General features: G+C 58.5%; 2 protein-coding genes across 4 annotated transcripts in view; both read left to right on the forward strand.

Annotated features, from left to right (window-relative positions):
* Positions 1-26,068, forward strand: part of VPS9D1 (VPS9 domain containing 1) — a 227,980-nt gene that overhangs the window by 200,782 nt on the left and 1,130 nt on the right. The gene's annotated exons all lie outside the window — the stretch shown is intronic.
* ANKRD11 (ankyrin repeat domain containing 11) overlaps positions 1-26,068 on the forward strand; it is a 174,649-nt gene that overhangs the window by 45,889 nt on the left and 102,692 nt on the right. For 2 of the 3 annotated variants that reach the window (XM_082711426.1, XM_082711430.1), the window contains exon 1: positions 24,519-24,599. The exons of the other annotated variant lie outside the window; for it this stretch is intronic. The gene's annotated coding sequence lies outside the window, so the exon portion shown is untranslated. Of the gene's footprint in view, positions 1-24,518; positions 24,600-26,068 lie in introns of those variants that run through there. 3 annotated transcript variants of the gene reach the window in all.

Here is a 26,068-nt window from a genome sequence, read left to right on the forward strand (position 1 = left end):
CAGGGTGACCCTCGTAGTGTGTGTTGGTTGGTACGGATCAGGTTATTTTCCATGTGAAAATGTACAGCTCGTTAGGCGGTACAAGACGTAGAAAGGAGGGCCTGGCAGAAAGGGCTGGAGAGGCCCCCGCGGTGGACGGGAGGTGCCGGGCTTGGATGGGAGGCTGGCCCTTCGGCAGGGGGAGCCCAGTCGGCGCAGTCCCGGGAAGGTGCAGGGCCAACCGGGCCGGCCGAGGGCCTGCGCGCCGCGTGTTCAGGAGGAGGGGGAAGAGGCCGCCAGAGAGCGGGGAGAGCACCCCGGGGAGCTGGGGCTGCGCTGCTCCTGGGGTCTGCGGCCCCACGGTGCTCGCCCCGTGCCAGGCTGCGGCTCGGCGGGGGGGCTTCTCCGGCCCTGTTGGTGGCTTTGGGGGAACCCCGGCTCAGCCAGCAGCTCGCGGGGGATGGCGGGGGCCCGGGCAGAGAGTCGTGGGCGTGTTGTGAGGGGCCTGCTGCGGGCCTCTTGGCGATGGGCGGCGGGGGGTTTCCGAAGGGTGTTGGTTGGCAGTGGGTGGAGACGGTCCGGAGGCGGGGTGGGGGGGTCGCGGGAGTTGAGCCCGGAGGTCTGTGTCTGGACAGCCGGACGTGCCCTTCCTGTGGAGATAGCGGCGGCCCAGCAGCGGGGGAGGAGGAGGTTGACCCTTGCGGTGTCCTTTGGGGTGGGCCTTGTGGGGCGCTCCCGTGCCTGGCTCCCCTGAAGCCTCAGCCAGGACCCTGTCCCTGTGGGGAGAGACCGCCTCTGCCGCCACAGGAGTGCTCCGTGCCGGGGGCTGGCGGGGCTGCTCAGAGGAGCGCAGTGGCCCTGGCTGCGGCCCCTCGATGCTGGGGGAGCGGGGAGTGTGTGGGGAGAGTGGGGGCGGGTGTAGGGTGCTCAGTGGTGCTGCCAGGTAGGGAACTGGGGGTCGCCAGCGGCCTTACTTGTGCCACGTTCTGGGGGTTCCCCGGGTGGATGCAGGGCTTCTGTCGGAAGAACTTCGCGGGCCTGGCAGCCAGAGCCTTCCCTCTGTCCGCGCTGGAAGCTTCTTCCTTATTCTCAGCAGTCAGGGTTTTGTCCCAAGCTTTAGGAGCCTGTGGAGAGAGAGCTTGTGTGTTAGACGTCTCCTAAACCACAGTGTCAGCGGTCCTGGCCTCCGCCGGAGCCCCCGATGGAGAACTAGCCTGGGGTCCTCTGCCACTTCCCCGCCCTCTCTTCCCGTTCTCTGAAAACACCGACCTGGGAGCTCCTCGCGGGTCTCTTGCCCTCCCCCGCCCCCCTTTCTTTACGTGGGTTTTTTTTTTTTTTTAATTTATTTGACAGAGAGAGACCCAGCGAGAGAGGGAACACAAGCGGGGGAGTGGGAGAGGGAAAGCAGGCTTCCTGAGCCCGATGCTTGATCCCAGGACCCCGCATCTTGCCCTGAGCCGACGGCAGACGCCTAACGACGGAGCCTGCCAGGTGCCCCGATCGGGAGTTTCTTCCGTCCTGCGTGAGATGCACTGAGACGCCCTTTTGCGGTTACTGTAAAAGTGTTCACGGTGCTGTTCTTAAGGTAGTGGACGTAAGCGGATCCTCTTCAAGAACCTACACTTCGTGCTCTCTGCCCTTCACTTGTTATAGAACCTACACTCCAGGCTAGACTTCCTCAAATCTCTCTTATTTTAATCTTTTAAAAGATTTTATTTATTTATTTGAGAGGGAGAGCTTGTGACCAAGCAGGAGTTGGCGGGGAGGGGAGGGCAGAGGTGGGGGAGTGGGGGCAGACTCCCCGCTGAGCAGAGCGGATGCCAGGCTCGATCCCAGGACCCTGAGGTCATGATCTGGGCCGAAGCGGATGCCAGGCTCGATCCCAGGACCCTGAGGTCATGATCTGGGCCGAAGGCAGAGAGGCTTAACCCACTGAGCCACCCAGGCGCCCTCATATCCTTCTTTAAAAAAATAAAATAGGGCGCCTGGGTGGTTCAATGGGTTAAAGCCTCTGCCTTTGGCTCAGGTCGTGATCTTGGGGTTCTGGGATCCAGCCTGGCTTCGGCATCAGGCTCTCTGCTCAGCGCGGAGCCTACTTCCTCCTGACTCTCTGCCTGTCTCTCTGCCTGCTTGTGCTCTCTGTCAAATAAATAAATAAAATATTAAAATAAAATAAACCTGTTTCCTGATTTCAGTCAAGAGGCTCCTGGGATGTCACAGTAAGAATTCAGAGGTCGGCGGGAGCTGCCGGTGTTTGTGGGGACTGTCCTCTATGGTGTCCAGCAGCCGGAGCAGCCTGGCCGCTCGGAGGAAGTCAGGGAGTGTCAGGGAGTACTAGTTGGGGGCCCTGGTCCCAGGAAGGGTTTGGGGGTCAAGGTCTGAGGCTGCTGGTGGTGCGCATGAAGGGGGGCGGCGGCGCTTCTCGGGGCAGCACCTGGGGCTCCATGGAGGCGGTCCCCAGGCTTCCCCAGGGCCCAGAGGGGTGCTTGGATCTGCTGCTTGTGGTAGGAATGAGCGCCGACCTCGCGCTCCTGGGTACCCTCCTCTGCTCTGCGGGCTGCTTCCCCAGGGACGGCACGTGCGCCCTTCAGCCTGTCCCGGCCTGAGGAAGGGACCCGTGTGGTACCTTTTCCCTCTTCTGGCCCACTTGGGTCATGGCATGGCCCTGTGTTCTCCCAAAGAGGTTCTCCCCGCTCTGGGTCAGACGTGTTCTGGGAGGGAGTCTGCCTCAGTTTGCGCTTGGTCCTGCTTCTGTGGACTTCACTGTCCTTCCTGTCGGGAGAAGCAACAGTGAACCTGGCACTTGCACCGCCTGTGCTCTGTGTCCGGGTCTCCTTACCTGCGGCGGGAGCGGGGCACCGCATGGCTGCGGCCTCGCGCGCGGCCCCCGTGCCTAGCCCAGTGCTGGTGCGGTGTGTGTGTGAGAGCAGCTCTGCTCCCCTCTGTGGTCTGTTACCCACTCACGATCCAGAGAAGGTTCGGGAAGGAGTGCGCCTGGAGCACCTGCGGGCCCTGAGCTGGGCCTGCTGTGGGCAGGAACGGGGGGGTCAGGAAGCCCACGCCTGTGCACCTGTGCCCGGTGCTGCCGCGGGGGGGCCTGCGCGGCTCAGTGCTTGCTGTGTGGCGGGTGGTGTGTGGGCCGAGCGGCTCGGGCTCCGGCAGGGAGGTGCTGCGGGTGCCTCCGGGAGCCTCGTCCTCTGTGGGCTTCTTGCCTTGTGGAGTGTCTGCGAGGCTGGCTGGGCACTGGGGCACTTCGTGGAGAGTCTCTGTGCCCAGAATCGAGTCTCTTGGTGGTTCTTCACAACTGGTTGCTCTTTGTGAGAGTCGTACAAGTAGCCTCACATCCCGATAAATCCCAGAGTGGCCCTTAATAGTTTCGTATCCACTGGCCTCATTTTATTTTTCTTGCTTTTGGGAGGAGAGGCAGTGGCTAAAATGTGCGGATAACCAGCTGGCTCTTCTGGTGCTCTCGGTCAAACCAGATTTTAGCTGCAGTACACGGATGGACAGGTCTTGGGGAAAGGTCTGGGCCTCGTCGTCAGAGAAGCTGCTGACCCTGACCGCAGGCCCAACCCTGCCCCTCGCCCCAGCATAGGTCCTCTGAAGAAGAAAGGATATTTTCAGGTTCAGCTGCTTTGCTCAGCAAAAGTCTTTCATGCACAAGCCCAAGAAATTTTGGGGGAGCAGCCACACTTGTTTTGAGTCTCTCCGGGGTCACAGTTCAGGGAAACGATAAGTAAACACATACTCTAGGTGTGAAAACTAGACACATTCTTTTGCTCAGTGCCTTTTTGATGGGGAGCCTTTCAGTACAGCGTGTTGTTAATTCTGCACAACAGTGTTTATCTGTTCTGAGTCTTGTCACTGCCGTGTGTGGGAGCATAGAAGTGATTGAACTACTATGGTGAAATATCTGTGTGTTGTTATTGATTAAAGATACCGATTGATTGACTCACTCACTGTTTTAGAGGAGACTTGGAGGAGAGCAGAGAGAAGTCTTAAGCAGGCCCTGTGCCCAGCATGGCGCCCCACACTGGGTTCACAACCCTGGGGATCATGGCCTGAGTCAGAATCAAGCGTTGGATGCTCCTTAAATGAGCCACCTCTTCAGTAGGCTCCCTCCTGAGTGAAGATTCACGGTGTCTGGGGCGCCTGGGGGGCTCTGTGGGCCGAGCCTCTGCCTTCTGCTCAGGTCATGATGTCAGGATCCTGGGATCGAGCCCGGCATCCCGCTCCCTGCTCAGCGGGGAGCCTGCCCCCCCACCCCCGTCTGCCTCTCTGCCTGCTTGTGCTCTCTCTCTCTGTGTCAAATAAATAAAAAATCTTAAAAAAAAAAAAAGATTCACAGTTTTCATCCCTTTTGGTCGCCCTCGCTAGGTGTGAGTGTTCTCCTCCAACCCGTGCCCGACCCTCAGTTCGCAGCACGCTCTGCCGTGCACGGTTTTCTTACTCCGCGGGTACACGTTTGCACAGTTCTCGTCACGCTCTCTGCTCAAAGTGGTTCGCTCTGTGCCCGTTTGGGCACAGCCCGTGTGCAGACTTGCTTTTTAACTTGTCTTGGTGATAGTCTTTACATTTGGTCCTCCCTTAATTCATCCCATTTGTGATTTTTTTTTTTTTTAGTTTCTTTAAAGACTGCTTTTTTTACTTATTTGAAGCACAAGCAGAGGGAGCAGCAGGCAGAGGGAGGGGGAAGCCGGCTCCCCGTTGAGCAGGGAGCGGGAGGCAGGGCTCAGTCCCAGGACTCTGGGATCATGACCCGGCTGAAGGCAGACGCTTCATTGACTGAGCCACTCAGGCGTCCCAAGAATCTTTTTTTTTTTTTTTCTTAAAGATTTTTAAATTTCATTTGAGAGAGAGAGAGAGCCAGGCTGTGAGCAGAGGGATAGAAGCAGACTTCCGAAAAGCAGGGAGCCGGGCGCGGGATTCAATCCCGGACCCTGGGACCATGACCTGAGCTGAAGGCAGACGGTTGACCGACGAGGCCCCCCCGGGGTCTGTGTATCTCTCCATGTAAAAAGGGATGTTCCTCATAAGTACTCTCTGTGATAAATTTATTTCTCTTGCTTGCAAAGCCTGGTTGAGAGGGCTTAACAGGCTTGGTAGCCTCTGGGTGGAGAGGCTGTTGCTCAAAGAAGTTTCCACGTGTGGTAGGCACGGTAGGGCGTGTGGCTGGCGTCTTCCTACACGTGTGTGTGTGCGCACGCGCACACCCGTAGTGCAGGGTAGTGTCGGGGGAGCGATGTTTGTGTGGGGAGCTGGAGCACTGGGTGTGCGTCTCCGTCCTCGCTGGCTGCAGGGGGCCCGATGGCCCGGAGCGCACGCACCTGGCTATGCTGACGGAGAGCGGGTCCTATCCCGCACTCTCCACCGCAGCCGCATCTCCTCCGGGACCTGCACTCCACGAAAGTCTTCAACTCAACACAGATCTCCTCTTTCCATAGGACAGGAATTGTGCAAAGAATTTAAACTTTGTTTTAGTAAAAATGGGACTAAGACACCGATCTCCCCCAGCCCGCCCGCAGCTCAAGGGTGGGAGACAGGGTTGGGGTAAGGGCAGGGCAGAGGCACAGAGTCTTTCACTGGCCAGGTCGGCTTCCCAGTGGAAGAGGCAGAGAGGCAGGACGTGGTGCTGACACGCTTCCTAACCGCCGGCGGGGAGGAGTGCTGGTTACAGCTGGAGGCGGGCCGGAGTGCGGGGGCCGTGGTGGGGGCTGCGGTGGGGGCTGCAGGCGGGGGCTGTGGGGACGTGCTGGGGGACTGCGGAGGGACTCTAGGGGGAGACTGGGGGGCTGGGGGGGAGCTAGGGCATGGGACATGCAGAAGCCGCCAGAACAGCTCCTAGGGCAGCTCAGCGATGTCTTGCTGTGAGCATTCCTAGTTTGTGTTGGGGACCAACCTGGGTGTGCCCTTGGTGCACTTAGGCATGAGACCCTTGCACACTTGTCCTGAAAGTGAGTCGTAGACACGTAAGACCATTCCTGAATGACACAGGCCAGCTAGTGTAGGACCTGGAGGAATTGAGAGACAGACCAAAACAGTGTGTCTGGATAAGTGGTTTCTGCAGAGACAGTGACAGAATTTTGAGCAAAACTCTGTGTAATGGAAGGGTCTCACTCTCTTGGTGATAGGCAGCTTTCTGAGACAGCTTCCCAGGTGGGACCTGCATGGGTTCTCCTCCATCACACCCCAAAACAGAGTTCTCAGTAATGCATTAAACTCTTGAGAGGACTTCAGCAGAATGTGGAGTGGAAGTCCTGGGTGAGGAGCAGAGACGTCACCTGGTATTTTTTCCAAGGTGCCGGCCCCTGTGGGTGTCCGCTTCTGCCTCTGCCGGGCTCTCCCCCTGCCCGCGTCTGTGAACGCTGGCTTGGCTCCTGTCCTGGGTGGGTCCTGGACCCTTTGTGCTCACCAAGGACACTTCAGGCCTGTCTGACTCTCCACATGGTGGTGACTCAATGCTTATTACTTTCAGAAAGTACGTTTCTAGGATGTTGGTCACAGTCGATCTTGATTTTGCTTCCAGCACAAGGATTCCTGCCTTTCAGACTTTTAATTCGTAGTTGTTTAAGTGGAATACGTTGCTTTGGAATCTGCCGGCAGATACACTGTCAGGCTCCGATCTTGGATGCCTTGAGGGAAGCTTTTACGAAGAAAACCCGGGAAAGCAGCTTTCCACGAGTGGCTGCAGTTGGCCGGCACCTGGGGTCACGGTGGCCACGCGAGGTTGTGAAGGTGCCGCGTGAGGCCTGTGTTTCATTATGTGGGGAGGGTTGATTTTTCCGTTCAGGTTTGTACATCTTTGAAACCATTAAAATTCTTTTTTTATGATTGCATTTGTTATTGGATGGCAGAATATATTCTGATCTTGGGTTTACAAGGCATTAAAAAGTCTTTGTAACTTAGTCGGTTTTGAGGATTTCTTTGGTCTCCTCAGAATGAAAATTCATTTAAATGTTTTGGGACGTCCCCCCAGAGAGCTTTACACATGTGTAGTGTAGGAAATGTACTTAAAAAAAAAAAAAAAAACTGTGGGGACGCCTGGGTGGCTCAGTGGGTTAAGCAGCTGCCTTCAGCTCAGGTCATGATCTCAGGGTCCTGGGATCGAGTCCCGCATCGGGCTCTCTGCTCAGCGGGGAGCCTGCCTCTCTCTCTTCCTCTGCCTGCCTCTCTGCCTGCTTGCGTGCTTTCTCGCTCTCTCTTTCTGAAAAATAAATAAATAAAATTAAAAAAAAAAAACTGCTCTAAAATAAACTCTTCATTTGCGTCCGCATACCCGGGCACACCAGGACTCCTGTAGGACACGCAGCACAGCACAGTCGCAAACACACCTGTCACTGGGCGTGTGGGTTCCTCCTCTGCTCTGGCCAGACTGGTCGGGTGCCTCTGCCTCCCCTCGGAGAGGGTGTCCCCATGTCCTGGCCCCTGCTGGATGGGGCCAGGACAGCTTCTGTAGCCGTCTTCGGGGCTCTGCCCACAGAGCTGGGTCGGACTTTCTTTGGCCCTTAGTTTGTGTTTGGCATTGTCTGGTGGTTCTCTTGTCCTGGTTCTGTTAGGACGCATGGGAACGTGGACATTTTGTGCGAACGCGTTTGTAAGGTGTCTGCTGTTGAGTCACACACACCGCATTCTTCGGAGGAAGCCTGTTGGTGTGAATCAGTTCATCGTCCCCTTGAAGAGCAGAGAGTAGAGAGAGGCCGGGAGCGTGGCGTGGGACCGGGTGCTGGGTGTGAGGGCGACCGTGTTTCCGAGTTGGTCGTGGTGTGCAGGCCTCCCGCCGGCGCCTCCTGCTCTCCGTCCGTCTCCTTGTGAGCGTCGAGGCACGGACGGCGGCGTGAGGACGCCGTGCTGTGGCTCAGCTCCCGGACGGAGGGGAAGCTCTGAGCCGCAGCGGGGGCTGGTGTGCTCCGAGAGCTGTGTGTGCGGCGGCGTGGCCTCCCTCCCGGAGCTGGCCGTCCCGTCCGGGCCCCGGGGGACTTCTGTTCGGTCGCCTGCGGCTCGCGGCCGGGTCCGCCCGCGATCGTCTGGGATGGCAGGAGTTTACAGGGGCCGGAGGGTCACGGAGCTTTCTCAGGGGCACCTTGGGTGCTGCGTGTGCCCTGTGTCGGCACAGGAGAGAACAGGCTCCTCTTTGTCAGTCGCGTGGTCATGGTCGCAGTCCCAGTTGTGAGGCTCGGTCCTGTGTGTGTCCCTGCGATCTTCAGTGTCAGGCTGTCATGGTCGCAGTCCCGGTTGTGAGGCTCGGTCCTGTGTGTGTCCCTGCGATCTTCAGTGTCAGGCTGTCATGGTCGCAGTCCCGGTTGTGAGGCTCGGTCCTGTGTGTGTCAGGCTGTCGTTCAGATGGGAGTTCTCACGAACGCGTCTCGGTCCCTGCTGCATGCGGAGAACTCTGTCACTGGTCTTTTCTCCTTTGCAGTGTTTGGGATATACCTGCTTTTATCCCCTTGGAAATAAGTCTGTTAACTCAGTGTTGCTGGCTTTTAATCATGTGTGTGTGCGCGCGCGCGTGCACCGGCACACTGTGCTGACCTGCGCTTGCAGAGACCATGTGGTAGAAACGGAAGGTTCTGGCCGCTCTGTGTGGAGCGGGTCTCGCAGGGCCGTTCTTCTAACAGCATTTGGGACCCCGCTTGGGTCCCTCCCTGTGTGCTGTGGGCACCCCTCACAATGTTTCAGACTGTTTCAGGGTTTTTCCTTGTGGTGATCTGTGATCAGTGGTCTTTGTGTGGCTGCTTGACTGTTTTGGGGTGCCAGAAACCGCTGCTGGGAGAGACCGTAAACGTCCCTGAAAAATGTGTGTCCCACGTCTCTGTCGCGCTCCTCGGGCCTCGGCTTCCCGAGGCGCGGCAGGTTAGCCCAGTCGCTACCTGCAGCGGCGCCACGGCTGCGGTGGGAGCGAGTCTCCGCGCTGCCCCTCGGGGTCCGCCGCTGGAGGGACTGAGCCGAGGCGGAGAGGCGCGGCGGAGGCAAGCTGGGCCGGTGCGCCCGGCGGTGAGCGCCAAGCACGAGTCCCTGAAGGAGACCAGAAGCGCCGCTGCGGTGCGCCCGCGGCCGGTCGGAAGCGGAGCAGCCTTGGTCTTGGCCGGGTGTGCGTGGAAGCTCGCATCGGCCGCCGCCGTCCCGTGAGCCAGAGCCTCGGCCCCAGCCTGGCCCGGACTCTTGGGTTCCGCGAAGGCTGAGGGAGGCGAGGACAGGCGAGGACGCTGCGTTACGAGCGCTGCGGGCCGCGCCGGCCGGTTCGGGAGGTCAGAGGAGGGAGGCCGCCTCCGTCCGGAGAGCCGCCCGTGGCGGGGCGGGACGTGCACGCGCAGGCGGAGCCGCGGCTCCCGGTCCAGAAGGCCCGGCAGAGGCCACGGCCGCAGCACTGAGCAGAGGTGCAGCGCAGACGAGACAGGCTTCTGGGGACGAAGACGCCATGTAGGACGGTCACAGAGAGGGGAGGTCAGGGCCTGGCTGACCCCCAGCTTCAGAGGACAGGCGGAGGCCCGCACGGGACGGAGGTGGCGGTAGCAGAGGTAGGGCTGTGACAGCCCCGCGCGTCCCTGGCCTCCCGTGAGCTGCGCTCTGTGGGCGGAGCAGTGACGCCCGGGTGACAGCTCGTCTGCCCACCACAGGGTTTGCGGACCGGCGTAAGGCCGCTGCTGAGATGACCCCGCAGAAAAAAGGATTCTTTCCAGAAATCCTGCTGTCCGTTGACAGCGTCCCCGGCCATCTGGGATCTCTGCGGGTCCCGGGCCGTGAGAGACGTGTCTTCACGGGCGACTGCGGGGGCCGGGGCGCCACGCAGACGGAGGGGGTGGGGCCGCAGGGCTCGGGAGGGACGCCCTGCGGTGGGCGAACTGTCACCGGGCAGGGTGGCCTGCCGCAGAGGTGGAAGGAGGAGCCGTCGAGGGCTCACCGGGGGCGCTTGGCTGGCTCGCTCGGAAGAGCGTCCACTCTCTCCGCCTGGCGGTCGTGGGGTGGAGCCCCACATTGGGTGTAGAGTTTGCTTCAATAAGTAAATATTTTAAAAAGTACATTCTGTTGTGATAGGTACCGTTGAGATGACTAGAAGGCACATTATTTTCCGTGAGGGGGACCTGAGTCCTTTTGAAGGGCTGTGCCAACTTCTGCAGGACTGTGTCTTCCAGACTGTGCGCCGCCACCTGTTCTGTCCTGATCGGCAACTTCTCCCTCTCCCCAGGGTGCAGAGATGCCTCCCGTGCCTCCTGAACACCGTGTGCCTGTCTGTCCCACGCCGGTTTTGCTGTGCGCTGTGAGGTGGGAGCGGAGTGTTCCTCGTTTCCCTGTGGGTACCAGTCGGCCAGACCTCACACGCCGGCCCACAGAGCCCCGTGTGCGGAACCAGGACCTCCTCGGGCTTCCTCAGTGCGCCCGTCCTGGGGTCACTGTTTGTTGGAGGCTGTCGCGGGCTGTTGCCGGCACCTAGAAATGCAGCTGAGTTGTGCCTGTCCATTCTGTGTTTCGTATCTGGGAACTTCTCTTTCTGCAGATGAGAAATCTCAGAGCATGTGCCGGTCGGTGGACACAGCGGCAACCTGAGGCTTTGGGCCGTGGCCGTGAGACCGTGGCCTCTGGTCCTCGCTTGCCTCATGTGGGCCTTCAGGAAAATAGGCCGCGGCGTGGTGGTGCATTGCCGTGGGAGACTGTGGGCCGCGGGTGCAGCGGGCGCAGAGGGGCCGGGAACTTCCACGGGGCCGTGGCGGTGTGGCCGGGGGGGGGCAGTGGGGTGGGGGCAGTCAGGGAGGCCTGGGGCTGAGGGCGTGAGTTTGCTGCGCCAGCTGCGTGCCCGTGTGTGGAACGTGTGGGATCTCCAGAGAGATGCCACATTTGAGGGAGAAGATTTGGGGGCTGTTTGCTCAGAGGTGACAGTGGTGGCGGCGGGTTAGTGGGCCACCAGGTGAGGGGTGGGGAGGAGTGGGAGGGGCTGCGGGCAGCGTGCACAGCCTAGAGGAGGGGCGCTGCAGGGGCACGTGGCAGCTCCGTGGTCCTGGTGGTTGTCACATACGTCACAGGGAGGGACCCGGTGTTCAGGGCACGTTGTTCTGCTTTTTGGTGTATAAGCGAGAGATGTTTTGCAGCCTTGAACTTTTCTTCTCCGGACATGAGCACTGTCCTCAGTTCGTGGAGTCAGAGTCGTGTCCTGTCCCCACAGTTGCAAGGTGACGCGTGTCCAGAGCAGAGGTGTGTGCTGTGTTTGGTTATGAGCCTCACCTTAAGGCATCTCAGGTAGTTTCTGCCACAGTTTTCGAAAACGGTAGTGTGTGAGTTGAGTTAGATTTGGGCGGGCGGGTCGGTGTGTCCTGCGCCTCGCTTGCCGTCGCCTCACCGGAGAGTGGCCGGTGCTCAGTGTGCCCACTCACGGCCTCAGCGTCCCCACTCTCCATACGTCTCCCCACATCTCTTTCAAGATACGGCTGAACAAATGTCCGTCACATTCAGAATTTTGTTCAGTGAGAGTTGGCCAGTCAGTCCGCCTAAACACCACTTTTCTTATTATTTTTTAAGGAGTGCCACCGTTTGACCCTGACTCCGGACGTCTCGCCTGAGGGTTTGCTCGTCACTTAAGATAATCATGATCATTTTATTGAAACAGATATGTGGTCAGAGTTTTCTCGTTTGCAAGCATCCTACACTTAGTTACCAGTGTTGAAGATAAATGTTAATTTAATTCCGAAGGAAGTCGCGTGTCGGAGTACTCTGGGGGTAGATCCAGCGAGAAGGCGTTGCTTGCCCCGGCGCTCGGGCACTTGGATCTGCCTCAGGCCGTCCTGCTGAGCTGTGCTTTCATGGCCCGCCGAGCGCCCGTGCGCACCCGTGGCGGCCGCGGCCTGCGGGTCCGCTTGGATACTTGTGTTAGAAAGCTGTGTCTTTTCTGTGGGAACTTCTCTGGTTGATGAGGGTTATCTGCTCGATTCAGTCAAAATTCGAGGACGAAACTCGAATTTTCATCAATAGAAGACAGTGTTACTCCACTTTTCAGAGCGGAGCCTCCCCTCCTGTGCTTGCGGTGGCTCCTGTCAGGTTGGCCGGAGGGTGCGTGGGGCTGGGCCGGCGTCTGTCTGTCTGCAGCAGGCACGTCCTCGGATGGCCCCTGCGGTAGCGCGCACTCGTCCTCTGGAGCTCTGGGGGGCGTCGCTGGCGTGGTGACGGAAACACGGAGATTGCATCGAGACGGGTCATTGCTCGAACCGACAGCGCGGGGGGCAGCTTGGCTTGTGAGGGTTGGAGAGCTGGGGGCTGGGCGCGGGCGCTGGGCCCCCGCAGAGGTCCTGCCCCCGCCCCACACCCCCCGCGGCTCCCGAGCTCTCGCACGTCCGTGCGGTGCTCAGGGTGGGCGTCCCCCCAGACCCAGGACCCTCGCAGGAGGGGACTCTCACACATCGGACGGCCAGGATCCAGAAGATTTTTGATTCTCCTCCTCACACAGCACGAGTCTGACTTCGCCTTCAGGTAAGAAGGCTTTGATCCTGTCCTCGAGAGCAGACTCGGGCCCAGGACCCCTCTGTCGTGAGGTGTGGCGGGCGACCCGTTCCCCACGGGGTCCTGTTGCCCCGTGGGCGGCCTCCTGCCTGCTGCCGGGGGCGCGGGTCCTGCTGCGGCCCTGCCTCTCCGGGCTCCTGGGACTTGGTGGGATCTTGTCATGGGGACGGCCTCTTCCTCACACGAGGCCTTTTCAGCTTATTTCAAAGGAAAGGGTGGCGAGAACTCTCGAGTTTGAGCAGCACCGCTCTCTGCGGATTATTTCCGTGATTGCATCGTGGGGGTTTGGGTCCATGATTATTTGTTCGAGCGGCTCGGGAAGCATTTCACAGAAATACCAATTTTGTTTTCCTCACCGCCCTTCCCCCGAGTGGCCGGACTGCCGCATTTCTGGGGGTGGGACACGTGGGCGACAGCACGGGGTTGGGGTCTCTGAGGCCACGCACACGGTCCCCGCAGCCCCATTCTGCCTCGGGCGCCTGTTGGCCTGTTTGCAGTTTAGGCCCTTTGTTTCCATGTAGTGGGGGCGGGGGGGGGCCGCGGGGGGGTCCTAAAATTCCAGGAAGCTTCTGCGTTGGAGGCGCCTCCTGTGTGGGTCTCCCCCCGCAGGCTCAGGTCGGAGAGAAGACGCGCCGCCCCGTCCTCCTCCGGCGCGCGAGCGTGGCTGTGGCTCTCCCCCGCGTCTGGCCCTTCCGTGCCGGCCTTGTGGGCACAGCCCGGCCCTCCCCAGCCCTCCCTGTCTCTCTCCCTCCCTGCTCCTCAGGTGGGCGCTGAATCGTGCTTGAGTTGGGGCTAGTGACCGGTTTCTTTTCCGTTTGGTGACAGTCTCTTTGGAAAGCTTGGTTAGGTGGCAGTGAGCTGGGGGAAAAAGTCGTGTGTGACGTGGCACGCGGAGGTGTTTCTGTGCTGTCGGGAACCGGTAACTCCAGGAAGAGGCGAAGGGACACTTGGGGGTGTGCCCTGATCTGCAGGTGCTGCAGAGTGAGAGAGCTCTGGGGGGCAGCGGGCTCAAGACGAGTGACCTGTGGTCAGCAAGTGGCCTGGCGCGGCCGCTCACTCGGGAGCTTACAGTGGATTATGGCTGGGGAAGCCTTGCTCCTTTTCGTGGTCTTCATTTCCGAAGGACTTTGTCTGTGAACTACATGTATTCAAGGTGAGGCTTCATCTGTGCCAGAGAATGTGTGTGAGCTGCCCGGAAAGGGCACAGGTGCTCAGAGGCCAAGTGGAGGTTCGCGGTGACCACACTCCCTGTGGCCTCTCGAGGTCCCCTTGCTCCCAGATTCACCCGTGCTGCGGCGGGTGGTGCGTCCTTACCCCTCTGAGCGCAGGGTCTCCTCTGCTCCGGGCCCTGGGCTGGAGTGTGTGCCGTGTGACCTGGGTCTGATGTTGGGCTCTGCGGGACCCGGGGGACAGGCTGAACGGTGGCGCTGCCACACGGGTGGGAGGGGTAGTCGGGGAACGTTTCCTGGGGACAGCAGCCTGCCGTAAAAATGGGCACCAGTGCCTGTCCTTGGGAGGAAAGCGGAGAGCCCTGGCAGTGTGAGGAGATCAGGACTAAGGCGTGATGCTGAAGGAATGTACAGGCGCTTGCCCAGGCACAGAGGAGAGGAGGGAGCCGTCTGAGTGCGGCAGAGTTTCCTGGGAACTGGAGGAAGTTTGGAATTGCCGGGGAGGTGGCCCAGGACAGCATGGTTTAGGGCCTGTGCCCCTGTGGCTTTCTGTTAGGGGGTTGCCACAGGGTGGGTCCTGAGGTCAGCTTGGTAGGGGGCACCCTCTTTAAAAACCAGCCAAGGGGCGCCTGGGTGGCTCAGTGGGTTAGGCCGCTGCCTTCGGCTCTCTCGGGTCATGATCTCAAGGTCCTGGGATCGAGCCCCACATCGGGCTCTGCTCGGTGGGGAGCCTGCTTCCTCCTCTCTCTGCCTGCCTCTCTGCCTACCTGTGATCTCTGTCTGTCAAATAAATAAATAAAATCTTAAAAAAATAAATAAATAAAAACCAGCCAAAACCAGCAGCCCGCCTAGGAGGCACTAGAAAACACTGGGGGGCTTTGCACAGCAGAAGGGCTGTTTCGTAAAGCCTTCCCTTCGGTTGTGCATTGGTACATGTGTGTATCTTGCATCATGATGTAAAATGTTTCTTGCTCTGGCTTTGAAATTTGAACCCTCACATTCCTACATATTCCTTGTTAGTCCAGGGGATCCCCCCCCCCCCCCCGCAGGTGTGAGAGAGGTGAATCAGACATGCCAAGTTCAGGTTTCAGCCGTGTGGGGAATGGGTTGGTTGGCGTGTTCGGCTGGAGGAGGACACAGAAACGCTGTTGTGTACACAGGAGCGGAGAGACGGTGGAGACTCCGCTCGGTGAGGAGTCGGGGCAGTAGGGAGGTGGGTGTGTGCAGAAGAGGAGCTGGTGGCTTTCCATCACGACGGGGGTGCGGCAGGCAGCAGGTTTCCGGCTTGGAGGGTTGTCTACACACGGGCACTCCAGCCAGGGCAGAGCGTGCGGCAGTGGCAGTCGGCTCGAGGGCCCCTCTGTGCCCGGGATGTGTGCCTGCGCGCATCTCTGACGTGGTTGGACTTGGTGCGCTTGCGGGGCCCCCGGCCGCGGCGGTGGGGGAGGTGGCCCGGAGAGAGCCCGGAGGAGCAGGTGCAGGAGGGAGATGTCCTTGTGGCACAGAGTGGTGGCAGAGTCCGCAGGAGAAGGAGCCGGGGAAGGGGTGAGTGGGAGGGCCGCGCTGCGGAGAAGCCCGGCCGGACGAGCGCCAGCCAGCTCTGTGGATTGGGGGCGGCGCCTGCCCTGGGGGTGTGAGGCGTGGGCTGTGTCCTGGGACCCCAGCTTCGTGCTGTACTTGCTGTTGTGGGGGGCTCCAGGAGCTGGGCGTGTACGGGGTGGGGGTGCTGGGGGTGACCACTCGAGAGCCTGAGTTTGACCCTAATTTTGAGGCATAGGACTCAGCCTTTTAGAAGGTTAGAAGGACGCACGGAGGTGGTCCTGTTATAGCAGGGTTAGGGCGAGCGTTAGTGAGGTGCTGGGAGGGCACAGCCCGGGGTAGCGGCGGGCCACCGTGCTGTGCCCGAGCCCTTGCAGACGCGGGGACGCATCAGAGCTCACGGGACGGGACAAAGGTGCCGCTCTCCGGGCGGGTCGCCGGCGCTTGCACCAGCCTGCTGGTCTCCTGTGCGTCACCTGTGCTGCCGGCGCTCTGTCATCACTTCCTCATGGGGCAGCAGCCTCGGAGCGGGGGTCCTGGGGTCAGAGAGTGTGTCGGAGTCAGCGCGGGCGACAGAGCTGGGTGTGAGAGCTCTGCTGGCCCGAGGCTTTGCTGAGAGCCTTGGGCGTGGCTTTGGAGGACGTGGTGGCCGTAGGCTTCTCGCTCCTCTTCCTTCCCCACCGGCTCCCGGCAGGCGCAGGGCCCCATGTGTGACTGCGGAGAAGGTGGCCGTGGAGGGGACCGTCAGCACACTCTCACATGAGATTGGGAAAGGGGCCAGACAAGGAGTAAGTTCCTTTTGTTTGTCCTAGGAAAGCCCTGTGATGTTCCTTTCATTCCGGGGGGCTGGCAAAATACTGCTTCAGGCGCGTGGGCAGCCCCACGGGGCTGGCTGGGCTGGGGCTGCAGCGCGGAGCCCGTGGGTAAGTCGTTCATTCCCGGCCGCAGGCCACGCTCCGCCGAGAACTGGCTGCTTCTGCTGCAGGGTGGTCCGGGCTGCGCAGGTCCTCCCTCACCCCCACCCGCCCTGGACATGTTCTTTGCATCATAGTGGTTAGACTCTACAAAGGATTGCCTCCGGCTCCTGTTCTGGGGGGTGCGGGGAAGAGTACATTGACGGAAAGGGTGAGCTATTTTTTAAGATTTTGTTACTAAGTAATCTCTGCGCCAGCCTGTGCTGGAGCTCAGAAGAGAGCGAGAGCGCGTGCTCCGCGGTGGTCCCCGGTGCTCCGCGGTGGTCCCGCTGGGCGCCCCGACAGGCATGTATTCTTTGGTTTTTTTTTGTTTTGTTTTGTTTTTTTAAGGTTTTATTTATTTGTTACAGAGATAGAGAGCACAAGTAGGGAGAGGGAGAAGCAGGCTCTCCGCTGGGCAGGAAGCCCGATGTGGGGCTCAGTGCCGTGACCCCGGCATCAGGACCAGAGCCGAAGCTGCTTAACCGCCGGAGCCAAGGTGGATTCTAAGAGGAAACAATGTTAGGTTGTGCACTGAGGAATCTTCAACTTTTAGAACTGACTTGGTTTATGGATTCTCAAGTCTTACTCCCTTTGTTGTTGTTGTTGGTTTAAAGATGAGAGATCAGAGAGGGTGAGCGAGCACACAGGCAGGGGAGGAGCTTCTGCTTATCTGCTTACCCGGAAGCCCGATGCGGGGCTCAGTCCCAGGGCCCTGGCATCATGACCTGAGGTGAAGGCAGACACTTAACCGACTGAGCCACCCGGGTGTCCCAGAAAATCACCCTTTTAAGAAAAAAAAAACCCTGGAAAACTTCTATAGTTGTGTGAGTTGCACTACATAGGATGTGGACAGGAAAGCATTTGTGATTCCATCAGAATCGGTTGCTCTCCGCGGCGAGTGCCGTCCTAACCCTGTGGAGGCCGGCAGCCACGCACGTGGGCGTGTTAGCGCTTGCGTGGGTCGTCCTCAGCTTCTGTGTGTGCTGTATCGTGCGCAGGTCTTCCGCCTCTTCGGTTCTCTCTGCCTCTGAATAGTTCATTCTTTCTGATGCTGTTGTAAAGGTGTTGCTTCCTTAATTTCCTTGTTGGGTGGTCCCTTGCTGGTGTGTGGACGCGCAGCCGATTCTGTCCGCCGGCCTTCTACCCTGCAGCCTTGCCGCGTGGTGTCATTTATTTGCTCTCACGGTGTTTTGTATATTTTTGGGTTTTATAATTCCTTTTTCGAGGTGGTTTTGTAGCTGAACAGTCCCCTTTAAAAGTTCAGGCTTTTCAAGTTCAAAGCAAAGGTTCAAGCTTTTGCTGTGTTTGGTGGAGGGTGGCTTTGCGTGTCCTGTGTCCCTGGCGGGACGGCTTCATCGCTTCTGTTAAGCTCTGTCGCTGCAAGTCTTGCTGTCCTGGGATGAGAGTAGAGAGCACTGCATGCAGCGAAGGGGGCTCCGTCCGGTACCGAGTTCCTGGTCAACAGAAGGCGGCCTGGGCCCCAGTGTCCTGCAGTCTGTCCTCAGATTGTTGATGTTGGAGGAGTAGAGCAGGTAAGTGTTCTGAGAGAACGCAGAGAAGTAAGTCCTCATTTTGTTGGCGCTTCACACCAGTCTGGTGGAGCAGTTGCTGCCCTGGTTTCTGTTATTTTTCTGTTTCCAGTGCCCGCCACCCCATCGTGAAATGGAGAAGTCAGCAGCCCACGGCCGATAACAGCATAGGCGTGTGTCTTTGGAGTTTCGTCCTTTAGGGTGTGATGCTGCTTTGGAGTTCTAGGAGTTCGCTCTGAGCAGGAGCCACTGGTGCTGTTTCCTGACTTGCACACTCAGGAAAGTTGTTTTCTGTCCTTGTTAGTGGTGATTTCAGTGTGCGTGTGCATTGCCCTGAGGGTGGGTGAGGCGTCAGGGTGCTGGGGGCCTGTGGACTTACTGTGGAACCACTGTGGGGCTTACTCGGTTAAGCAGCTGCCTTTGGCTTGGGTTGTAACCCCAGGGTCCTGGGATCGAGCCCCGCATCGGGCTTCCTGCTCAGTGGGGAGTCCGCTTCACACACACACACACACACACACACACACACCCCGCTCATTCGCTTTCTCTCAGATAAATAAAACCTTAAAAAAAAGAGAAAGCGAGTTTGCGCTGGGGGACGGTTCGTGGGGTCTGGATTGCTCCTGCCAGGGAAGGGACAGCTGGTTTGGCCTGGCCCGGTCCACGTCCTGCGGTTGTCAGGGCCTGTTCTCACGGTGTGCTCCTGGTCACTTTCTCGAGTTCGGTTTCACGCGTTTATCCTCCTGATTTTCGAGCATTTCCCAGTTTCTGGTCTGCAGAGTTTACCTTTTTTGAGTTTCTTTATGGCCGCGCATCTGTTTATTTACAACACTCATTCCCGCCCTCTCCTTGGCATCGGCAGTTTGCACGTGAGACCGTCCTCCCTGGACCTTGGTGAGTCGGGATGCGCTGTTGGCTCCTGCTGCGCAGGTGTCCAGAGGGGGCGCGTGGGCCAGACCACCTGTTCTGTTCTCATTCTGCGCGGACTCCTTCTGCGCTTTCTTCTGGCAAGGGTGTGAACAGAGCTGCCTTGGAGCAGTGGTTTTCTGTTCCTGGCTTGCCGTGTTCTTCAGCGGAAGGGAAGCACGGGACGGAGGACGGAAGCTGAGCGGCTCATTCCGCCCCTCGCGGTGTCTTGGCCAAGCTCGCTGGTCTGCGGTCTGCTCAGCACCTCCGTTCCCTTGAGCGGGCTCTCTCTGCCAGTCCATCCAAGAAAGCAGTGACAAAGAGCCCCCGTCATAAAAGAGAAAAAGCCCTCAGGAGTCCCCCGCTTGATCCTAGGAGGCAGTCAAGGCCAGGCTGTAGCCCTGGCGGCAGGTGGCAGGTGGCAGGTGGCCCCACAGCAGAGGGAGGCCTGGGACGCATGCCGCGCTGGGCACCATCAGGGCAGCGACGCCGGTAGCTCGTGGCCCCGCAGAATTCCGTTTGTTCCGTCCGCCATGAAGGTGAGCTTTAAAGTAGGCGAGGCCAGATCTGAGGACTCGCTGTCCCACTTGAGTTCTTGAAGGCTGCACTTTAAGAAAATTTTTTTCTGGTCAAGACTTTGCGTACTTGAGAGGGAGAGAGCGGGCACGTGGGGGCAGAGGCAGGGGCAGGCTTCCTGCTGAGCGCCGAGTCCGGTATGGGGACCCGATCCTGGGACCCCAAGATCATGACCTGCGTCGAAGTCAGCCGCTTAACTGACTGAGCCACCCAAGCACGACCACTCTAAGAAGTCTTCCCGCCTGTGAGGAGAACTCCACGTGCCTTCCTGCTCCCGTGGCCGGCTTCGTGGGACCGGCTGTGGAGCCGGCCGGCCTGCGTGGGCGAGCTGGCTCCCCCTCTTCACGTGGGGCTCCTCGTGGGGGCTCAGACCTCTCATCTCTAGCGTGGGGAGAAGGACCCTTACCTTAGGGAGCTGTTGTGAACACTAAGGGAGTTAATACTAGGTCAGACCGCACGGAATTGCCAGTGTTAGGCTCTTTAAAAATTGAGATCATTGTACGTTCACACGCTGTAAGAAATGACATCGAGGGTTCCCTGGTCACTTTGCCCCGTTTCTTCACTGGTAACATTTTCTTTTCTTTTTAAAAAAGATTTTACTTATTTATTTGAGAGAGAGAGAGCGCACGAGAGGGGAGAGGGCCAGGGGAGAAGCAGGCCCCCCACCAAGCAGGGAGCCCGGTGCAGGACTCGATTCCAGGACTCCAGGACCATGACCTGAGCTGAAGGTAGTTGCTTAACCAACTGAGCCACCCAGGTTCCCTTCACCGGTAACATTTTCAAAAGTAGCATACAGCATCACAGCCAGGATCTCGCCAGAGACACGAGCCACAGGTCTGAGATGCCCCAGTTTCCTGGTGTGGGGGGCCCATGGGCACAAGGGTCCCTCCTGCTCCCCCTGGGTAACCACACCTGCCACCTCCTGGCTCGTCTCCTCACCCTTGGTCCCAACTCTGCCAACCGCTGGTTGTCCCCAGGGAATGTCCTGGACCTGGAGCCGTAGGGACGTGACCTTCGGGCTGTGTCTCTCTGCTCCGCTGTCACCCAGCGGTTGACCCGGGCCGTTGTTGCGTCCGGGGCTCTGCCCTGCTCCTCACTGCCCACCGTTGTGTGGCGTCTGCGGGGTCTGTGGGCCACACGCTGGCCCGTCACCCGTGGAAGGACACCTGCGCAGAGTCTACGGTGTGGCACTTAGGAACGAATGAAGCTGCCGTCAACGGTTGGCGGAGACACTGGTGGGCTGTGTCGGACCCGCAGGGATGATGGTCCCAGACAGCTTGGTCTGGTCCCTGGAAGGCGCCGCCTGTCTGTACCCGCACGCGGTCTCTCGCTCTGTCTGTGGATGTCTGTGAGCCGCCTCGGGGAAGTGCTTACCGGGAAAGCCACAGCGCTGCCCGGGCCGCCTCTGCTCACAGCCCTTCTCGGGTCAGGGGCGTGCGGAGCACTGCCGCTGACCTGTGCAGAGCAGGCAGGGAGGAGACACAGGCCCCCCGCTCCCCTGCCCCAGTCCTGGGGCTCTCGGGGGCCAGGGCGTCCAGCACCCAGGACTCTGCCCTGGTCTGACTGTGGACTCGCTCCTGTTCAGCCTGATTTCTCCCGGGAGCGGCAGGCTGGCGCTGGCTGGCTGAGGGCGTTTCATCCTGCAGGCGGAGGCCTGTGCTGACGCGGGTCCCTGGGCACTTAGGGTGTTTGGAAGGCAGTCAGAGGAGGGGAGGACGGAGGCCTGGACGCTCTGCAGTGTTTGCAATCCAGAGTGGAGACGGAAATTTGAAGGAAGGCAGTCTCATGATTGCTTTTGTGTTGGTTGGATTTTATCAACATAGTTTTTTAAAAAATCGATCATTTTAACACTGTTCAGAACCTGTGGTTAGCAACTATAGGTCTTTGATTAATAAAAATTGAGGGTAATTAAATACAGTTGTAGAAGTAACATCTTCCAAATCTTGGGGTTACCTTGGAGGAGAGAAAGAGGACTCTCTGTGGTGAAAACATTATGTAATTGTGGACTCTTTCCCCCCAAACAGTAATGAAGTCTGTCCAGGCTCCTTACAGGTTAGGCCTCTGTGCCGGGGCCTCTGTGACACCGTCCCTGGGCCTTGGCGAGGGCCTGCCTGTCTCCGGGGCTGGAGCAGGGAGCGGCGGGGGCGGAGTCAGGGGGCCGTGGCGGTGTTCCGTGGGGGCTTCGTTGTTGGGGGGTGTTAAATACCGGTTATTAATTTACACTTAAATTCCAGTGAGCCCCCCATGCCCCGCTGGCGTCCGACGCGGGTCCAGCGAGAGCTGCCATGACACCGGCGCCAGGGCTTCTCCTCGGCCTGTGCGCACCCCCCGCCCCCGACCCTGCGCGTCGCCCGGACCCCGCCTTCCCTCTGGTCACCGGCAGCGCGTTCTTCTGTCGCTTAGACTCTGACCCTCGATGCGTCTCCCTCTCCGCTTTCTTCCCCCGCTGAGCGTGCGTGCTGTTTGCTCACCGCCACATCCACGCGCGACGTTGCTGGTGGTGGTCGTTCCCTGACACGTTCCGCCGCGTAAGACCCTCTGGGTCCGTCCACATGGTTGCAGATGGCAAGACCTCGTTTTTAATGGTTTCTGTGGAAGATTTTATTTATTCGAGAGAGAGAGACAGCAAGAGGTTGCATGAGCAGAGGAAGGGTCAGAGGGAGAAGCAGACGTCCTGCTCGGGTGCGGGGCTCGACCCCAGGACCCCAGGACCAGGACCTGTGCCGACAGCAGACACTTAACTGACTGAGCCACCCGGGTACTCTGTGAGATTTCATTCTTTTTAGGTAGCTTTCTAAAAAGCCTTTTCTCTATTCTTCATGCAGTGCCCAGCTCCTCATAAGAATGAGTGAGATATGGGGCGCCTGGGGGGCTCAGTGGGTTAAAGCCTCTGCCTTCGGCTCAGGTCATGATCCCAGGGTCCTGGGATCGAGTCCCACATCGGGCTCTCTGCTCAGCGGGGAGCCTGCTTCCTCCTCTCTCTCTGCCTGCTTGTGATTGAAATAAATAATATCTTTTTAAAAAAAAAGAATTAGTGAGATATGAAAGTGTAGAGTTTAAGATCTTGCACTGTTACACTATTCAGAGATAACCACAATTAATGGTAAAAGTATTTCCTACTTTTTCTCAAAAAAAAAAAAAACAAAAAACCGTGTCATTTTTCTTACACAGATTGTACGAATCAGACTTCCTCAGCACTTGGGCTTATTGTCTTGTCCGTATTGCCAGTCTCCTCGGTGGGAGCCTCTGGCCATTGTTCTGCCTGGATTCTTGGGGCGTCCATGTGTCGGGCTGGCCTGGCCCTCAGACGTGGGTGGGCAGGTGCCCCGTCTGTTGAATGCTTCCTGTGCGCTCTCTGCCCCCTCAGCTGTGTTGGACACTGGCTTATCCTGTCCCCGCCGATCTCTATTTCTGGGCTGGGAACGTGCTCCTTGAACCACAGTAGCTGGGCTCTGAGGTAAAAGGTGTGTCTGGCACATCTGTCCAGACACGGAGCTTTACCCCTGCCTCGCTGGGAGTCGCGACGGGAGCGTGGGTGCCGCGTGAACCCTCTTCGTCTCTTAGAGCATCCTTCACTGTGTGCGCCCCAGAATGCAGGTTACTCTGCCAAAAGGCGTGAATATTTTGGAGGCTCTTAATTCGTGTTGCCTTCCAGAAATGATGGGGTTAACTACTAAAATATTTTCCCTTAGAATGAAAAGACCTTTACACCAGGGTCTGGGAGACCTGGGCTCTACTTCCAGTTGCCTTTAATTCCGTGCGTGACCAGAGACAGCTCAGTCTGCTTTGGCTTCTGCGTCCGTCGGATGGCAGTTGGGTTTGCGGCACTGGCCCTCTGCCCGGGGGAGCGTGCCCTTCAGGGGACTCTGAGGGTGTCTGGAGCCTTTCTGCCTGTCCCAGCCTGGGGGGAGCGTGCTGCCGCACCTGGAAGGCCCGCGTCCTCCTCCAGTGCCCACGACACAGAGGATGAGCCACCCCTGTGTCAGTGCTGCGGAGTTTGAGAAACCTTGGATTAAGAAAACCTCAAGTTTTCCTCAGAGTTCTAGTGGTAGATACTACTATTTGCTGGACTCTTAGCGTAGACATTCATCATGCATTCTGTATTATTCTTTTACCGTCTTCATAAGAAAATAGAAAAGCAGGGGCGCGTGGGTGGCTCAGCTGGTTAAGCGTCTGCCTGCCTTTGGCCCAGGTCATGATCTCAGGGTCCTGGGATCGAGTCCCGCATCGGGCTCCCTGCTCAGCGGGGAGCCTGCTTCCTCCTCTCTCTCTGCCTGCCTCTCTGCCTGCTTGTGATCTCTGTCTGTCAAATAAATAAAATCTTAAAAAAAAAAAAAAGGAAATTGAAAAGCTTAAACACATACTTGCTGCTTTTCAGTAAAACCAAATACTGCATATCGGAAGCTGCTTTTCTGAGTCGCGTTGAATAGCCCTTGAGTCCTAGCTCTGGAGAAGCCTGTGTAGGAGTGCAGGACAGGAGGAGCACCTCGCTCCGTCTTCGCAGACACCCGCCCACCTGTCAGCGTAGGTCCGGAGACCACACGAGCTGGTCGGCAGTCTGAGCGCAGACCTGGGGGGTCCTGCTTTCTGTGGACGGCGTGTCTCACAGCCTGTCCTTGCCTCCTGCCCACGGAGGTGACGTTACGTACTCCGTCCTTGTGATGTGTTTGCAGACGGCAGAGACTCTGATGTTTTGATGGGGTTGAGGGAAAGGGTGGTGAAGAAACGGTATTTCTTTCTTGTTGTTCCCGGCTTGTTTTGTTCTTGAAGATCTCGGAGCGCTCCTAGGAGGTTATACAGGGTTAGTCCGCTTTCTTCATGACATTGCGCTGTAGTCTTCCCTTTTCTTACTGGCGAGGCCACGGTGCTCACTTGATTTATTTGCTAAGGTGGGAGGCTCCCGTGGAGGCCGAGCATGGGTTGGGGGTCGGTGGGGGGCGGTGTGTGCGGTGAGAGGCCGGGAGAGGCAAGTCACTGGGGACAGTTACCCTCCCTGTACCGTGCGACGGGATATCCATAGAGGACGCCACATGAGAAGAAAAGCCTGTCAACGACCCCCTCAGGGCCGTAGTCCTGAAGCCTCATCTCCAGGGAGACCCACAGGCCCCCCAAGTGTTCTTTCCTTGACGGCCCGAGGGCGCCGCTTTCCAGGGAAAGTCCTGAGAACAGAAATGCCCATTAGGATAATGGCCTAAAGCGAACCAGGTGTGAGCTCCCTTTACACCCCAGATCGGCTCCGCCCCGATCTTAGCCACTGTTTTGTGGCGTGGAGTTGAGTGAAGCGAAGGGAGCTGCTGCGGAAGAGACGGTGGGTCCAGGCGGAGAGGCAGACCGGGCCGAGGCCGAGGAGCGGTGTGTGAGCTGCCTGTGCTCTCTCGTTTCAGAACGCGCGCAGCACTGCTCGGGGACGCCCTCGCCGGACGCAGCAGCCGCTTCGCCAGCCTCGGCTTTCAGCTATGCAGTCGGTAAGTACCGCGGGCGCTGCGGCCGGCCGTCGCTCCGCTGTTCCCACGGCGCGCTGGCCGGCGGCCGGGCCGTAACGCCAGGTCTCCACGTGGGCTCCCGTGGGCGTGGCGGTGCCGGCCCGGCCCTGTGGCTGCTCTTCTGGGCGTCCCTTGGCTGCGGCGCATGTGTCAGGTCCGTGGTGGTGAGCCGTGGGCTCCAGGGAGCTCCCCAGGGTCCCAGGCTGCCAAGGAAGTCTGTTTCTGTCCAACCTCTGGATCTGATCGGCTCTGTCGTCGAGGTCTGGAGACCACTGCAGCCCAGTACTGACCACTCTGTCTTGTGCACATGGAGAAGAGCTGCTCTCCTCTGGGAGAAGCAGCAGCAGCCTGGCTGTGCTCTGGTCTGCTGTCCTGCGTGTCTGGGCAGCTGCTTGTGGGGTTCCTAGTTGTTGGAGGCCAGCTCACGTGGCTGGGGGGTGAGGAATGGGATCTTTGGCTAGGTTGCCCTGACCGTGCGCTTCCTCCTGGGAATTACTGGCAACGTTTTTGAGAGGAGGGGCAGCTGCTTCCTTCAGGACCCTGGTCTCAGATCTCAGCACGGGCATCTGTTGCTCTACGACAGAGTCCCCTCCTTGGGAGATGTGTTGCACGGGCTGGCAGTTTCTTTCCTCTGATAAGTACCTTGATGACAATAGAAAAACTCCTGATTTGTTTCAGTTTTTCATACTTGGCCAGGCATGAGTGGTTTCAAAGCAGATTGTCCAAAGACATATTGTCCACTCTATTTTATTGTTTCTAGCAGATTGGAAAGAAACCTTTCCTGCTGCTTCCTTGGTTGAGTATCCCTGACCTAACAGGACCTGTCCTTATCTCCAGCATCGCAGAATCAGGCCACTTGGAACGTTCTTGGCGGTGTCTTTGACTTGATCTGAAGTATTTCCTTGGGCACGGCGATAAGGTTTGACAGAACAGGAATCTTAGACGTCTCTGACAGGAGGCCTCGCGTTGTCTTCTCTTAATCTGCAGGGTGGTTAGCGGTTAGAAAGAAGCCAGTGTCGCCGGGGCGGGTGTTGGTGGTCACGTGGGGTAGTGGTGGAGTTTGTAGCACCTGCGTGTGCTGTCCAGGGTGGTTTTCCAGGGTGTTTGGGTGCCTTCGACCTGGTTGTTCTTGGCAGTGGGGCAGCGGTGGGGAGACTTGGCCCAGGAGAGAAGGAATGGTCAGAGGGAGAACCAAACCCATTTCCACCAGGAGGTTGAGCTCTGCGTTTTTGTGGAAAGTGTACTATTGGTCTTCACTTAAAATGAGGAAAAAGAACATGCTGCCTACATTAGTTAAGTATTTGGTGATTCAGAATAATGTATTTTCTGATTAAAAGCAAACAAGTTATTAGTGACTCTTTGCAGGCAAATTCTTGGGTTGGCCCAGTCAGTCTGGTGGATTGAGAGCCACAGGTGCGTCATCTTTAGAAGAGTTTCTAACGTAGGAAGAA

The sequence above is a fragment of the Mustela nivalis genome, assembly GCF_964662115.1.
Source record: "Mustela nivalis genome assembly, chromosome: 18".
NCBI classification, from domain to species: domain Eukaryota; kingdom Metazoa; phylum Chordata; class Mammalia; order Carnivora; family Mustelidae; genus Mustela; species Mustela nivalis.